Source organism: Hipposideros armiger, unplaced genomic scaffold, assembly GCF_001890085.2.
Source record: "Hipposideros armiger isolate ML-2016 unplaced genomic scaffold, ASM189008v1 scaffold_960, whole genome shotgun sequence".
Lineage (NCBI taxonomy): Eukaryota > Metazoa > Chordata > Mammalia > Chiroptera > Hipposideridae > Hipposideros > Hipposideros armiger.
Window position 1 is genome coordinate 565,805 of NW_017732310.1, and position 17,918 is coordinate 583,722.

The 17,918-nt window shown below is 37.6% G+C and overlaps 1 pseudogene; it reads right to left on the reverse strand.

Annotated features, from left to right (window-relative positions):
- Nucleotides 1-3,275: 3,275 nt before the first annotated feature.
- The window catches only part of LOC109375480 (40S ribosomal protein S15-like), a 36,517-nt pseudogene continuing 21,874 nt past the window's right edge, over nt 3,276-17,918 (reverse strand).

Sequence of the window (17,918 nt, forward strand, 5' to 3'; positions counted from 1 at the left end):
TCTCTCTCTCTCTCTCTCTCTCTCTCTCTCTCTCTCTCTCTCTCTTTTTAATGAGTACTCTCAGAGTAGAGCTTTATGGGACACATTTTGGAAATGTTATGACATAAAATTTATAATTTGTACATACTTTCGTTTAGTCTTGAAAATTAATTGCTATTTCTATGATGATCTCCTAAGTCTTTTAGAGCAGAAAATATGAATTAATACAGTTATAGCATCACTTTCAGAGCTATTATTCTGAATTGTGGGAAGTCTTGCTTAGTTTTATTATTCACTTTCTTCCTATTTCCTGATTCCTTAGAACTCTACCAGCACATGATTCTCAGAGGTCAACTGAGGGTTTTTGGTTTTTTATTCATTTTTCATCGTACATGTTGGGTGGTTCCCTACTCCCACAGGCTCAGATGAAATAATATGTGAGATAATAGCATTAGCAGATGTTGAATAGCCAGTGAATTGTATTCCAAGAGCAGCAGAAGTAAAATGGAATATAACTTAGAGGACTCAAATAACATACACATCAAGAATAATCAAATTTATTTAGAGAATACACATTCTTTCCGTCAAACATGAAACATTCAAAAACAATAACCTTGGATTTGATGACAAAGGAAATATTAATAAATTTCAAAAAGCAAACATCATATAAGCTATATTCACTGACTTAAAAAAAACCATAAATTTTTGAAATTAAAAAATGATATCCAAAAGAATATGTTTATTTGGGATCTTTTGCCTAAGTGCTTTTTTTTTTGGATGAAGAGGAAAACAACTAAAATCACAACCTACTTACACATGAACATTAATGAGTACCTTGCGGATTAAAACCTGTATAACAGCTAAAAAGTAGCCCAAAGAAAATACTTTACATGCATACATTTAAAAATAGACTGAAAATAAGTTAAATATTCAAATGAACATGTTTAAAAATAAACAATGAAAAACAGAAAATATAATACTAATTAAGTCAAAATTAATACAAGAAAACAAACATCTAACAAAAAATTAAAAGTGATCATTCAAATCAAAATCTTTTAATTCGAAAAAACCAATACATTGACATTCATTAAACATAATTGAGTAAACCACAATTAATATTAGTAATGAGAAAGGAGTCATAGCTACATGTATAGAGGCTATATATATAAGAAAACATTAGGTAAAATTTTATACTAATAAATTTGAAAATATTGATGAAATGAATATTATTTTGGAAAATATAAATGATCAAACTGAAACAAAAACAAGTAGAGAAGTAATACCAATAATGACATAAAGGAAATTTTAAAATAACTCTAAAAAGCATAAGCCTAAATATTTTGCAGGTGAATTTCATCATGATATATAAAAATAAAACATGGAAAAATATGGAAATATCTATAGATCATTTTATGAGGTTTTCATAACTTTGGCTCACAAATCAGATGAGGAGAGAAATAAAACAAAGTTGGCTATTCTCATACATTTGGATTTTAAAATCCTAAATAAAGTATTTACACATTAAATTGTGAAATTTAATAAACAAATAATACTTCATGACCCTAGGATTTTAATGTTGTTTAATATTAGAAAATTGATTAATATATTTAATTATATTAACATATTGGGAAAACAATGTAATCTATATAATAGATACAGAAACATTGATAAAAATTCAACACCAATTCTGGTTAAAATACAATAAAATAAATTAGTGACTAAAAACAGAAGAAAATTTTCTTAAGATGAAAAAAAATCTGTCAGAAACAGCAAACATGATACTAATATAAAAATATTAGAATTTCCATTAGGTCATGAATGAAAGATGTATGCCATATATGCACAATTTCTAAAGCGACCATGGAATTTTTGTCTAAAACTAAACATTTTTGAGAGTTATAGAAAATGTAAGTTATATTGGGACAACAGCTTTACCTGAGACAACTACTTATGTCTCAACTGTTATGATCAAGCCAGGACATAGCCTCACTACTATTCAATATGGTATTTGACATCCTAATAAAACTTAAAGAAAGTAGATACTAACACTTTAAAGAAAGAAAGAAATTTACTACTAGCAGATTCATCCACCTGTACAATCCATGGCAATCAAGAAATAACATATTAAATTTAATAATATGAAAAGACAAAACAGAGAAAAATAACCAGTGCGATGAGCTGTGTGACTTTAGGCAAGCAATTTCTTGTCATGGGTTGCTCACGAACATTGTAAACTCTGATAAAATAATAGGGAAAGGGAAAGATATAAACACAATAATTTTTTAATTGTGAAAAACAGTATAGTATGTACTTGACAAAGAGGTAGTAAAGGAGAAGGGTGTAGGTGAGAGCAATATATTGGAACACTCCCCAAAGAGATTTCCAAAGAACAAAAATGTAAAGGATCACTAAGAGCTGACCAAGTGGATACAAGAGAAAAAACATTAAGGAACAGCACATCCACTGGTTGAAAAAAGTGCATGAAGTGTTCAGGAAAGTACCATTAGTTTAATTTGACTAGAGCTCCTTGGGAGGATTAAATTAGATAATTACATGAAGTACACAGTGTCTGGCAGATTGTGTATGTTCCTTCAGTGCTAGCTGTTTTAGTAGTGGTCATCATCATAGTAGCAATAGTAGTATTAGGTATTTAGATCTAATAAAATACTATATAAAATACAAAACACATGTAATAATACACCTATACAAAATTAGTTATTGCTACGCTCATTCCTGAGCATATATATGCATATTTCTCTAACAATTGGAACAAAGACAAATTGAACCAATCAGAACTTAGAAGGATCCTAATCATCAGTTGATCACACACATACACACAATTGTTTGCTGTAGTAAATATCAGAACTAAATACCCTTACCTCTGGCAACCACCATTACTTCTCTGTTTCTATGAGTTTGACTGTTTTAGATACCTCATATAAATGGAATCTTGTATTTGCCCTTCTGTGCTGGCTTATTGAATTTAGCATAACGTCCTCAAGGTTCATCCATTTTGTTGAATATGACAGGGTTTCCTTCTCTTTTAGGCTGAATAATAATCCATTATAGTTATATTTACACACCACATTATACTTATAAACCACATTTTCTTTATCTGTTCATCCACTGATGGACATGTCGGATTTGGGTTATTGCCACATATTCTGAATTACTAAAAAAGAATTAAATATTTAAATACACATTGTCCAAACAAACCCTTCTAGAGTTTTCTTCTTTTAAATTTTATTTTATTTATTTATTTATTTATTTATTTATTTATTTATTTATTTATTTATTTATTTTTGAGAAGTCTGTGCCTTTACTGGCAGGCCAGGCTGCTTGAGAGACTCGGGGGAGTGGGGGAGGGGGGTGAAGTGGAAGGAGTGGGTGGCCCCCATGCTGGGACTGTGCTTCACAGGCTTTTAGGTGGTGGAGACCTCGCCCAGGTAATGGCTGATGATCTTAGGCTTGATTTCCACCTGGTTGAAGCTCTTGCTGTTCTCAATGCTCACCACGCTGCCTATCACCTCCTGCAAGACAATCACATCCCACAGGTGTGCGTGCCTTCACCACCTGGGGCTTCTCCGTGGGCCACACCTCCTTCTTGTCCTTGCACATGCGCTTCAGCAGGGAGAGCTACTTCCTCCTTAGGCTGGGTGCTACGGAGCTCAGGATTGCCTCAGCCGCTGTGCTCAGAGGACGGGTGTCCCAGCTGGTCAAGATCCTCATCAAGGTAGGTGAATTTGCAAAAGTTCCACTTTTTTTCCTCTACTTCGGCCACCTTGTATGTTCTTCAGAAAGGTTTCCATGTTGTTTCCATTGAGTCTAAAAAATCATTCTGTTTTCCAACGGCTCTCATCCTGCCCTCTTGCCCACACAACTCCTGACCCATTGCCTCAGGGCAGGTTCAAACCCGAACCTGTTTACTGCCATGTTCACAGAAAACAACCCGTGTCAGGGGTGTTGGGGAAGGAGGTTGGAAGAGGGTGACTGTACTGGTCCACCCAAAGGTAGGCCAGGTGGAGCTTCATAGAATTCAAACGAAAGGGTTGGTAGCCTCAAAATGAGTATTCTAAAATGGCCTGAAGAAGAGATGGGGTAACCCCGTCAGAGGCTTTCCAGTATCTCACTGGCCTGTGTCAAACCCAGAATAACCACCACCTGGAGTTCTTAAGAATGGGATGACCAGGGAAGCAGTCTTGTGAAAAGTTTCACAATTCTCCCATGTTGGGAGGTGGGGAAAGTCTCAGAGCATGAATTGCCTCACTCTTTTTGGTAGAATGCTCTCCTGTTGGAAAGTCACCTACACTGAGAAAGGCTATGAGGGGATGAGGCCCTGATAAGAGTAACATGTGTGGGTTAGTTATATCTTCTTTCAGACTGGTAAATGGTATTATTAGGCACTAAGTTGCTTTTAACAGTTTTTCATGTTAATATTGGTTTAAACATAAAGATATCTGGTTTAATTTAGAAACAAATCATTAACATTATAAATATAAGCAATTTGATTTTTAAACTTCCTAATATCAGATCATGAAAGCAAGTTGTTTTTGTCATAATATGTGGTGTTATTTCAACCTACCTTTAAATTAGATTCAATATCTAAACTAAACATGACATAATCTTAAGTCGTTGGTCATCAAAACATGATTGTTCTTCCAAATATAACTTGAGAATATTTTAAGAAGCTTTTCAATAAAGGCAAAATAGTTGAAATTTGTCTTTATATACAATTCATTCAAACAACAAATACTTAATGAGTGTCTGCTATATACTAGGGCATTTTTCTAGATTCTAGGGGTTGAGCAATGAACAAAATGAAAAGTATTGTTTGTATAGACCTTACTTTTTATGTGTATGGATGGATATGTGTATGTTGCAGAAGAGACAAAAAAAAAAAACCCCACAAAAATTAACAAGCAGGGTCTAGTATAAGAAAATAAATGCTGTGGAGAAAAATAAAGCAGGTAAAAGAGACAGAAATTCAGAAAAGGGGAGTGATTTTAAGCTCATCAGGAAAGATTTTACTTCTAGGTATATCTGAGCAAAGATTTAATGGAGGTACAGAAGCAAATTGTGACATTATCTGGGAAAAGTATGTGCCAGGCAGAGGAAGTAAGGGCAAAGGCCCTGAGGAGGGAGTAAACCTGTTAATGTTAGGAACTGCAACAAGTCTAATGTGGCTGACAGAGACTGATGTCAGTAAGCCCAGAGTCAGAGTCAACTCGTGTTGAGCCTTGTAAGCCATTATAAGGAGGTTGGCTTTTACTCTGAGGATTTCGAGCAGAAGAATAACCTTACCTGATTTATTTTAAGAGGACCAGTCTGAAAGTCCTGGAATACATTGTTAGGAGGCAAAATTAGAAGCAGGGAGACTAGTAAGAAGCTATTGCAATTAACAGACAGTATAATGATAGTGACTTATAGACTGGAGGTCATGATAGACTCATCAATATTTGCTGATGGACTGGATGTGGGCTACTAAAGAGTATTGAGAATGACTTCAAGGTTTTCTGGCAATGATGGGACTGCCCCTAACTGAGGTAGGAAAGGAAATCTAAGTTGGGGTAGAGTTTGGAGGGAGGGTCAGGACATGTTGAATTTGAGATGCCTATTAGGGAAGATGGTTGGGTATTAGAGCTTAGCGCTCAGGGAAGACATCTGGGCTAGAGCTATAAAACATGTATCAATTACAATATAAGAGCAAGTACTGTTATATAATATGTAATTATTACAGAATATATAAAAATGAAAAATAAATTTAATTTAAAATTACTTCTTTATCATTTACTAACTAAAATTATGATTTTTTTTTAATTCTAAGGGGTGTTATGAGATTACATATCACTGTGAAAGGGGTTCACAAATCAAAGATTGAAAACTGCATTTCCCCAATATATTTCTATATTATCCATATGGCTAATTTTAGCTTAAAAATCACTGAACTTGATAATATGGTTAAAAGCTTTCAATTGTATCTACCTCAGCAATAATATTTCACAAGTAAGAAAGGGAACTTCTGCGTGTAGGTGAGATAGGCCTGACTAATAAGTACGTCAATCTTAGCTCTGAGTCAAAAGCAAAATTCAGAGAGCCAGTTTCAAACTGCCCTCTGAAACTTGAGCCTCTGCATAACTATGAAGCAAACTATTCATTGGTATAACATTCTCTGGACTTTTCTGCTTAAAATGTATGCAGATGGTCCACAGAAGACCTGGCATTTAAAACCATCTCTGATTCCGAGATCCATCAGCCATTCCAGCACTTCTTATCTCGGGCATCTTGACCCTGATGCTTGCCTCCAGAACAGCCCACACCTGAGTCTCGTGCCTCATTCCAGGCCTAGGCAAGAGACAGTATCTTAAAGAGAAGAGCAAGCATAAAGCTTCTGTGGTCACCTGACGTAGGACAGAGCAAAGTTATGGTATTTCATCCAGCGGAACAGAACACCTTGCCCTGGGACAAGGTGTCACCTGAAGGATAGGGGCCACTATCAGTTGTGGGGGTTGTGGTTGTCTGGGCAAGTTCCCTCGAGAAGGTGATGCTGGAGGTAGGACTTGAAGGACCACTAGGCACAGGTTATTCTTCACGAAGGAAACAGCATGTACAATGCACAAGTGTGAAATTCGAACTTCTGTGATAAACATGAAGGGATTTGGTGGTACTCAAGTGTAGAGTGCTAATGAGGAAGTGTCAAGAAAATGACTAAACAGATTAAAAAAGAAAAAGAAAGAAAGGCTTGCATGCTTTGATAAGGAGTTTAGACTTTAAGGTGGGAAGAAGCCATTGAATTGTTTTAAGAGATTGGCATGAACAGCTTTTTGTTTGTAAAAGATGATTGTGATAGAAAGCAATGGAAAAGGGTGGGGAAGGCAAGCAAGGGGCAGATGGGTCCATTATCAGGCAATCTACTTGACAAATGGTGAGAGCAGAAACTGCAGCTGGTGAAGCAGTAGTGATTTTAGGAAACCTTGTGAAAGAGAATTGATATAAATTAGTGTCTGGCTGGATGGTGTGCGTGAGATGGAGAGGCCTAGGATGATGCTCAGGTGTCTGGTATGGTGATTAATAGAGAGCAGCTGCAGCCACTGAGTCAGGCAGCACACTGGGAGGAGCAGGGCTGTGATGAGTCCCGTTTTGGAGAGGACATGATTGTGAAACTATGTATAGTAACATGTCCAGTAAGCAGTGGATAATGGGGGGAGAGCTCAGGAAAGAGGCAAAGTTAGAATCTCAGCAGGAAACAGGTGGCCAACTCAAAAAGCTTATTGAAAAGGGGTTGTTAATAAAAGAACTATTAGGGTGGTGCGGACTTAATTGCGGTTTTTGCAATTCTTTTTTGACCTCTTACAGCGCAATTAATTTTGCACCAACCTACTATTTACAAAGGTATGAGCAAGAGGGGAAAGGGTTTACTGAATGGGTAAGAGCTGCAGCTGTAGGAGAGGGCTAGCAGAAAGGCGCTACGGTCTTTGGGAGCTGGGAAATGCCACATCCCCTTTCTTCAAAGCAGCCCCCATCTCAGATGAGCTGCCTAGAGCTATGGCAGTTGACTGTATGAGATACACTTACTCAGGAGAGCTTGTCCCTTGTCTGGGAAGACTGCCCCGATAACAACACTTGAGCCAAGTATCCTTGGATTAACACAGCATTACATTTATAAGTAACACTGACAACTGTTTATATAATCCTAATTGCTTGAGAACCAGCACAATTAATTAAACCTGTAAATCATTAAAATTAAAAAGGACTATAGCTATCACCTACTAAAGTTTACTATTACTACATCTCTGGATGTGCATGTATCTAGGATCTAACACTGTGAAGGGGACACATGGAACTAAAGAATAAACTATAAGGCATTCATTTTATATTAAAACAATCGCACATACGTTGTGGGATAGAATGCAAATAAGATCATGTGAAGTTTAAAGATGAAACAGAAGATGTGAAGTAATCTCATGTGTTCATGTTCCTCTTCCATGAGGAAAAATTTGAGAAGCATTATTTCAAATTTTCTCATTGGCCTTGATTTTGGAGTTCACAAATCAAAATCTGTCATTTAAAATGTGCATGACTTTGGGCAAATTGTTAAAATTCTTAGAGCCTTATATTTCTCATTGGTCTCCTGATGATAATATGTAATTAAATGGGGATTAGATGAAGTAATTTATGTTGAACACCTAGCATAGTGCTTGGCAACACAGTGTCTTTTCCTTCTCAGCTCTTCTTCCCCTAAAAGTACTGAGTGTATTGCTGATTTGTCCAGTGGCATAATCAGTTCATAAAAGAGTCAGAACCAGGAAAGGGAAAGACTTGAGCATCCGCTGTGGGTCTGTAACTGGACATGGAACATATGTAATGTCATTTAATCCACACAAAAGCCCTTGTGAATTCCACTGGAATCCATTTCCTGGCTCCCATCCCAGCAGCTTTCGGCTATGGCACACTGCTTCTCTTTGTTTGGATGCTCTGCTTGCTCAACATGCAATTACATTAGCTTCCGAGAAGCCCTCCAAGACGTTCACATGGAATTTGCTCTCTTGCTGTAGCCTCTCTCCTGCTTACTATGATGACAGGTGGCTGAAAAATAAGAACCCCATCTGGGGTTCTGGGGAGGCAGAACGGAGCAGCTGGCAGGCCAAGGTCAGGAGGACACCCTGATTCAAATGATTTTAGAACACTGGAATCAGACTTGAAAATCTTTCTTCCTTTCAGCTTCTTTCCTAGAGAGAATAACAGGATGGTCCCAAATGACTACTTGCTTTTTAAAAATAAAGATTATCATATGTTTATGCAATCTCCAACTTGGGAAATGCAAATAAAAGGAGTGAAACATGGAATATAGCAGCATTTCCCAGCATTCTCCAAGGATGAGTCTAACTTCTGGCTCAGAAGCTCCGGTCAAGCCATTGTAGCCACTGCTGACATCATCCATCTGTGGACAATATGCTATCAATCTGTTCTGCCAATAGATGGACAAGGCTGCATGAGATAGCATCTTTAAACTGAGGGAAATGGTCCTCTTTCAAGATTATTGCATTGTACCCCTTCTTGCCCTACCGGGGGCCACTTGGATTAATTCATTTTAAGTTGGTTTTACCAACACATCCTTCTGCTGCTTGGGAAGGACGTGCAAAGTATCCAGAGGGACTGTGCTGAGAAACATGCAACTACCTGAACGAGGCAAACAACTAAGTATAAATTCACTTTGCCATACATCAGGTCTTGACTAAAGAGACATGAATTGTGTCTGGACAGACAGTGAGCCGAGAGGAAGAAAAGGGAAAGGAGAAAGCACAGCAAATTTTACATTTTTATTTTAGGATTTTCATTGGATCAAGGGTTCATGAATTTGAGCCAAAATTCTTGGCAAGTGAAAGAAATAGAGGTTGGCCCAGGGTTTTCAGAGAAACAAGTATGGCAAGTTTTCTATTGGGTTGTCGGAAAAGTCATGAAGCATTTTTGCAACGAAAAACAGAAAAAAATACGTCATGATTTTTCCGACTACCCAATACAAAGCAATGGAATTAAAATGTCCTCAGCCCTGTGTACTAACACTTTCCAGCTCTATTTACTAACAGTCTCAGAGTTCTCATCAGTAAGACATTCTCCTTTGCAGGATTAGTTGTGGCTAAAGCAAAAAATGTGATCAGTGCCATTTATGAATTGTTCATTATTCTTAATTTTTTTTTTAAAGATTTTTATTGGGGAATTGGGGGATGGGAACAGCACTGGGGAATTGGGGGAAGGGGAACAGACAAGTTGCTGTCCTTTTGTTCTTCAGCCTAGTTGTAGAGGACGTTGCTTCACTGGCCCAAGTTGGCACCATCATTGCACTTTTCCCGGGCGAGGCACATCAGTCACTGGCTTCTGGACGGCTGCTCACGGCGGCTGCTGGCCGCTCACTCTGGCTGCTGGCTACACACAGTAGCCCATGGCAGCCCACTGCAGCAGGGGCTGCAGCCTATGCCGTTGCCAGCGACTCATGGCAGCCCACCTCCAGGTTGAGCTGTTGTTCAGCATCTTAGCTGTAGAGGGCAGTGTCACTGACCCTCATTTGTGGGATCTGAACCGGGGCCCTCTGGCGTCCCAAGCCAGCTCTTAACCAATGCGCCACTTGACCGGCCCAATTATTCTTAATTTTAACAACAATAAGTTACATCCTAAATAAGTTTTGCATTAGCTTTGACAGGAACATGATCAAACAGCTAAAATGCTAGAATGCTAAAACTTGAACTAGATCTTCTAACTGCTGATTCTGATGTAAGGGCTTCCTACCTCCACGACACCCTGTCACTTTCTCCTTTTCACTGAACTCTGCTATATCTCAGCAATTTGCAAAAGAGGTTGCCACTTTCAGGTCACAAGTATGCGGGGCTAATGTGTCTGTTTCTTAGAGAGGCGCAGTCCTGCAGTCAGTCATCCCTCCCACCTTTCCCCTTGTGCCTGTATCTCCCCAGAATGGTATTAGCTGTCAGCTGCTTTGGTTACATAGGTTGGAGTATGAGAAAACAGTGTGAAAGCAGAAGCACTTTTAGTCTGAAGAGATACTGGGTAAACAGCAGATTAAAAGGGAAACAGACTGTGACCTGGATTTGGGCTCAGCAGACCTAAGTTAAAATTTGAGTCCCACAACCAAGTAACTGGGAGATCATAGGCCAAATCATTTAATTTCTCTGAGCCACAGTTTTATTTTCTGTAAAATAAAGATGATATTCTCCAAGTCAATCTCAAGGTTGTTTTGATGATAAAATAATGTAATAATATGTACAAATGCCCTTGTAATTATAAAGAACTATAAAATGATTAGCTGTTAGCTGTTATACTAGGCATTAAAATACTAAAATGTTTTTGCTCAGCCTGCTGTCAACTCCATTCTTCTAATTAGTCAAAACCTGTACCCTTAACTCCTCTCTGTCCTCCTTTCCTCGTTCATACCTTTATAACTCTCATTTTATCTCCATTCAAAATATATAAAGAATCAGAACATTTCGCACCTGTCTACTTCCACCTGTTTCAAGATACAGTCTTCTCTTGTCTGGATTTCAGCAGTAACCTTCTAACAGGTCTCTGCTTCCACCTTTGCCTCCCCTTCCCTTCCCTCAAGGTATTTTCAACATAATAGCCAGAGTTATTACTTTAAACTATAAGTCAGGTTATGATACTCCTTTGCTTAAAATCTTTCAAGACCTTCCATTATTACTAAGACCAAAAGCTGAAATTCTTACAGTAGCCTTCAAGGTCTTTTTATTTCTTTAAGAATGTCTTGCTAATGAATCAGAACATATGTGTCAGCACAGTTCTTAGTCTCTGAAGCTTATCTGAGAGACAGTGAAACCATTCACTTCCAGCTTTAACCTCCCTCAGAGCTTGGCCTGGTCTCAAGCCCGTTCCCTAGCTGTTATTCTTTTGTTAGTTTATAAGACATGGCTTTAGATCAGGCTCCCAAAGCTCTAGAAACCAACCTTTCCACATAGGCAGCATCAGGAACCCACATGGGACCCTCCAAAACTCAGAGGAATTACCTGACAGTCAAGTCAGGGAAGGAACAGGGTTGGCTCTGGTCTAAGCCCAAATGAGACCAGACTACAATGTCAGACTTCTATGTCTGTGTGCATGGTGTTCCATTTGCCTGGACTGCTATTTCTCATTTGTCACTTGTCAAAATCTCACCTGTTAGTCAAGGCTGAACTTAGATACCACTGCCCCCCTGGACCCCTACCTAATCTACCCAGTCAAGAGTGGTTCCATCCTCTGCTCACCACATTTCTCCTTCTAGTTTACCTGTAAATCATTTTCTGCATCTTAATCCACTGGCTGTTTCTGCTAAACATTGATAAATTGTCACTTTCTTGTAAAAGTGGCTCCTTGTATCATTAATTCTCAAGGCAAGTGGGAAGAAATGCCTTCAGTATTTTGGAGTGGCAATTAAAGGGGGGTGGGAGAAGATAACGCTTTCCTGCTGGGAGGGACCTGTGATCTCCCTTCCCTGCCTCCTCCTTCCTGCCTCTCACTTCAGTGTATTAACTCTATTACAATATTGCAAGTTGTAGACTAGACCAGTGATGCCCTAAAGCAAGGCAAGGAGAGCTGATCAGCAGAAACATCTGGAGGAAATTTTAAGTACATAATTCCTGAGCTACTTCTTTCTATGGAAGTTCCTAGAACTTCAGTTTAAGTAGATCTGGGCCAGCACCTAGGAATACACTTCAGCATCAAGTGGTCAAAGCAATAACTGGCTTAGAGACTAATTTTAATAAGTTTTTAATAGAAGATGGTGGCTATAGGTGATAGGGGGAAAAAAAGTAAAATGGTAAAAGCAGATGCAGAAAATCATCAGTATGATCCCAGCATGGCACAAGCGAGAAGGTGACCTAGCTAGAGGAAATGATTTTCCAATTCAGGCTCATTTTATTTTCTTTGTCTTGCCTTTATAGTCACTAATAGCTCTCAAAAAAAATTTGGTTTAGGCTTAGGTCGCCCTCAGGGAATGACTATGTGGGCCAAAGATTATGGTGTCCTTTCCTTTGGAAGTTACATTTCTCAGTGTAAATTAATAAATTGGCATCCTAGTAACTATACATTAGTCTCTGTGGGCTTGTTTACTGTGACTGTGTTCTAAGAGACAATGTGTTATCATTATGTCAACAAGATCAGGTTTCTGAATCTGCAAACCTCCAGGCCTTGGAAGAGAGGACCAAGCAGAGGTTCATCCATTAAAAAAAAACATACATTAGTAGGTGGTGGATACCCCTGAATGCCCCACTACCTTTTACTCATTAATATCATAATACATGAAAAATGAAGAATAGGGAAGATCTGGAAACCTAGATACAGATCTTGACTCTGTGACTGATTGGCTTTGCAATATTGATCAATAGTACCACTTAGATGCTGCAGTTCTATGTCCGCAGGCATTGTCCTTGCCGTCTTATGTACATTATCTGTTTAATTAACCCACTAACCCTGCAAAAGAGTTATTTTGTGGCAGGTACTACTAGATTATGACACATTTGCAATTCTCGTTGTCCTTAGAAAGAGAATCCCAATTTTATTTCAGGTCCTTGATGCAGAGAATGCAAACAAAATGACTGGAGTTCTCACAGTTGTCTTGAACTCTAGGGTGACTGTAAGGATGGAATCCATTTGCTAAGAATGCAGAATAGAGATACCCTGGTTCCTGAGGATACTAGATACACTGTACATTCCCTGGATGGTCTCCCTTTGTAATTCTTTTACATAAGGAATAAACCACTGTAATTTTTTTTCTTTATATGCTGCAAATATAATCGAAAGTACTACAGAACTAAATTCTCATTTTAGATTAAGGAAACTGGGTACAGAGAGGTTAAGTAGTTCATCTGAGATCACACAGGTAGTGTGAGTACTGAGCAGGAATTCTTCACCTGGCAATGTGATTCTAAGGCCAAAGTTCTATGCTATATGACCTCCAAAAAAAAAAAAGATATTTTACTTTTATGTTTGGTATAGATGAAGCAAACTAATATTTATTGACTTTTTTTATGTGCTGGGCATTGTGCTGGGTATTGTCATATATTTTCTTGTTTATCCTTTAAGCTTGGGTTTCTCTTATTTCTAAAAATCAGGTGATTTAAATAAATTATCTCTTCTTTGCATCTCTATAAACCAAAATCAAAGACCTTTAACTACAGTCTAGCAGGGATCGCTTGCCTATCTATAGCCAAGGGTTGGCTGAGGTATTTTCTTCAATTCAGGCAGCTCTACAGGAGGAAATGATCTCTTCATCTCTGATAAACACTTCATCTTTGATATAAGTGGATTCAAACAAGCCAAACTTGTTCTTGTCCTCTGCTTCATTTTCAAAGTTACTCACACGTTGTGACAGTTGTATTAGAAACTTAAGACCCCTTAAAAACAGGATTAAAGAAAATGAAAGTAAATAGCTCTCTTGCCAGAAAAAAGAGATTAAAAGAAAAGAGAGAGGCTCCTTTTACAAAGCAGCAACTCCACATTACAAGGTTAAATAAAGAAGAAACACACATACACACACACACACACACACACACACACACACACACACGCAAAAGTAGAGCAGGTAAAAACTGAAACGACAGAATTCTGAAAACACCATACATCAGTCTATATTTAAGTACAATTAAAGTGTTGAGTATAAAAATATGAAAACAAAAAAACACAGAAACTGAAGCCTTTAGAAAAACAAGAAGAAAAAATGATTATTTAATCTTAGGATAAAAAAGGATTTTCTAAGTATAGAAACAAGGAAGAGATCACAAACAGGAAAAAAATCAATAGATTTAACTATTTTGAAAAATTAAAAGAAATATAAATGACAATAGGAAAAAGTTTCATTTTGTGAGAAAGAATTGCACATTACACTGATAAATAATTTCCAACACATTAACAAACATACTTAAATGATAACTTAAAATTAGGCAAAAGACAAATAGCATCTTCATACACTGATGGTGGGGAGATAAAATACAGAGCTTCTCTAAAAGGAATTTTGGCGATGACTACCCAAGAATTAAGACCAAAATTTATATGCAAATATTTTCATTTTTTTCAAATATTAAGTGTGACCTTTGACTTTCTTGAGACAAAAGCCACTCTTAAATTATGAATATTTACTCCCACTGAAAATATTTATTTAACACAATGCACAACAGTCTCCCTAGACTTCCAGAAATGCTTTGCTAATGCTAGATTTATCAGAAGCAGCTTGCTCCAAAATCCTTTAGAATATGAATGTTCTAGTATGATGGCCAGGAGAAGAGTATCATTCACTCATTCACCCATCCATTCAGCAAATGGTTTTTGATTATCTGTTATGTGTGAGGTATGGTGCTAGACACTAAGGGTACAATGGTGCACAGAAAACATATGCAGTTGCCATACTCATGGGCCATCAAGTCCAGTGATACAGGTAAATTAATTAAATCCTTACACACACTAATAGGAAAATTGCAACTGTAGAGATACATGCCTTGCATAAGGTTATATGGTACTCAGAGAACAGATAATAGGAAAATGAGGCAGTGACAAACTCTTATTTTATTACAAAGGTAATAGAAACTTTCATTCACAAATTTAACAGTCATGATTTCAACTATTTTGTGATCTACCTGAAGGTTTCTGATATTTAGCTAATGAATGAGCCCTCCTCACTGTGGCTTTTTTTGTTTTCTTGTTGAGGTTTTGGGAATTTGTGGAAATCTCTGAATTCACCCCTTCTGAGTCACAAAGGTCTTTCCTACAGGTAGTGTTTCTCCCAGGAGTGGAACTGTTTGAAAATGTAAGCTTTAAAGAGCCTACTGTCTTTAACTGTTATGAAATCAGGATCTGTTTTATTCACAGCGGTATCCTCTGTACCTACTGCCTACTGTATATAGGTGCCTAATACATATTTCTTTATTCAACTGCTGGGATGGCTGGTTCGGAAGAGTCATAAGAAGTCTCTAAATAAGTGACTTGCAATCCTGTCTGCTTGTCAGAATCAGTGAGTGGGCTTAAAACAAACAAACAAACAAAAGCTTGTGCACTATCCCCTTGAGGAATCCATATTTGTAACAGAACCCAGGCAATTCTGATGCAGTCTATTGGAAATCTGCATAAAAAAACATTTTGGGCCATTTAAGGATTACTGCACATTTAGTTTTTTAACTGATGTGGGCACTGTGAGGAAATTGATGAAATACCATTAAATATTACATTAATGATATAACAAGGTGGAGAAGTGCCCCCTATGAATGCCCCCTATATATATATATATATATATAAAATGAAATAGAAAATAATCTGTTTGTTTACCAGAAAGGCTGAATGAGGCTTCCTTTTTCTCCACAGCCTCTCCAACACTTATTATTTGTCTTGTTGATGACAGCCATTTCAATTTTCAGAAATTGAAAGATAGCTATTGTCAAACACTATATGCCATTTATTTTCCCAATAGTCAAATCATCAAGTACATGCTGCATGCCAATGAAGTTGTCTTTCTGTGCTGTGAATCAGAAATCTGATTTCATAAGATTAGTACTTGCATCCTGGGGGCATTTAAATGAGGATGTGGATACTTATGCAAACACAAGTTTGAGATAAGATTCCAGGGGAGGGAGGAAGAGTTAAAAAAAAAAAGAAAGGGGTTTACATTCTTTGAGCATTTGTTATAAGCTGGGACTGTCCCCAGGAAAAACCAGGATGTGTCATCCTAGTTATGTCTACTTGAGGAAAGAGTATAGACTTAGGAATGAAACAGTCTTGTGATCCAATCTGGTTTTTAAAGCTCAGTTTCTTCATCTCTAAGATGATAATAATCAAATCCTTAAATGAGACATTTGTAAACCACCAGCATCATCAAAACTCATTATGTCTGTTGTTCCAGCGTAATTTTTCATAGCATTCACTTTCACTTTCAGAAATATCCCAAGTTAGGTGATAATTATGTGGCCTCTCTACATATGCCTACATATTAAATATAGGTAGACTATAGAAGTCCAAGACGGGAGAGATTTGGTTGACCTTCAGGAAAAGGAGTCAGGCAAAGCTACATCGAAAGCCCTTCTCCTCCTCTTATTAGTATAGATAGCACCATGTGCCAGACAAGTGATGCTGGAATCTTGGGCCGGTTACTTCACTCCCTAATAGTCAGTTTCATCAACTGCAAAATGGAAATGGTACCTTCTTCAGAGAGCTATGGTGGGAATTAATAATGACAAAAGAATGTTTGCATGGCACAAAATAAAGAGTAAATGAATAAAAGGCTTTTTCCCCAAGGCATACACAGGGGCAGTTTCCCAACTGTCTATTCCCTTAAAAAATAGAATGAGACCCAAAACCTTGGAAAGGAGGTGGATAATGGTTCCCATATGACACTTGATGCTTCATGGGAACGCAGTTTCACTTCAAATCACTAATTTGTTCAACACGATTTCTGTCCCGAGAGCTAGCATTTGACCTGAAGATGACACATGCACAAGGCCTTCTCCTTTTATTTAGTAGAAAATAACATAGTTTAAACTGGCCAATGTTTATGTCTTTGTAGCTTTCTTTTGTGATTTTGGGGGGGATTAAAAAAAAATCAAGCCCTCAGTGATAGCCTTTCAGCAATGTGTTGGTTCACGTTATCTGAGAGATGTCCTCCTCTGTAATGTCCATAAGTTGTGCAACCTACCCATCAATAAATAAATGCCAGAAAAAAAGGGGGTGGGGAGGGATGTGCTAGGGACTGTTTTTTCTCTTCATATATTCCACCTAAACAATGGTCATTTTAGATACTACTGAATCTGGCATATGAAAAATGTTACCTTGGGCCTCAGCCTTCCATATTCTTTACCTCTCTCCACCAGCCTTTTTGCTGTTTTGATTTTGAACACCATTCTATTCTAAATACTTAGTCTTGAGGTAATAATTGAAATTACTGTAATCCCAACCCCATGCCAGTCAAAGCTTGAGGAATGGGTGTGAGACACAAATCAAGCCAATGAGATCCATAAATGTCATCTTGCCATATAATATTCCTACTTCCATGCTATCGCTCTCAATCTCTTTATCCATTAGGGTACCATCAGATGCAAATATTGGAAAGTGTCAACTCCATGACTTATACTTTAAGGCAATGTATGATCTTAACTAACAAAATACCCAGAGTTATGGTTGGTATCAGGATTATGACTTGGGTTCTCTGAGAATTTTATCCTTGGGTAAGTAGCAAGATTGCTTCAGCAGTGGCAGGTTTTACATTCAGATAATGCCAACGTTCATTGTAGCTGGGTAAAGGAGCAGCAAAGGTGACCTAGAGAGGATTTCTCCCCTCAAGTTCAGTTAAACCAGCAAACAGAGAGAGGTAATTACCTTGTTTCCCCGAAAATAAGACGGTCTTACATTAATTTTTGCTCCAACAATCTACATTTATTCATGTACAAAAATCTACATTTATT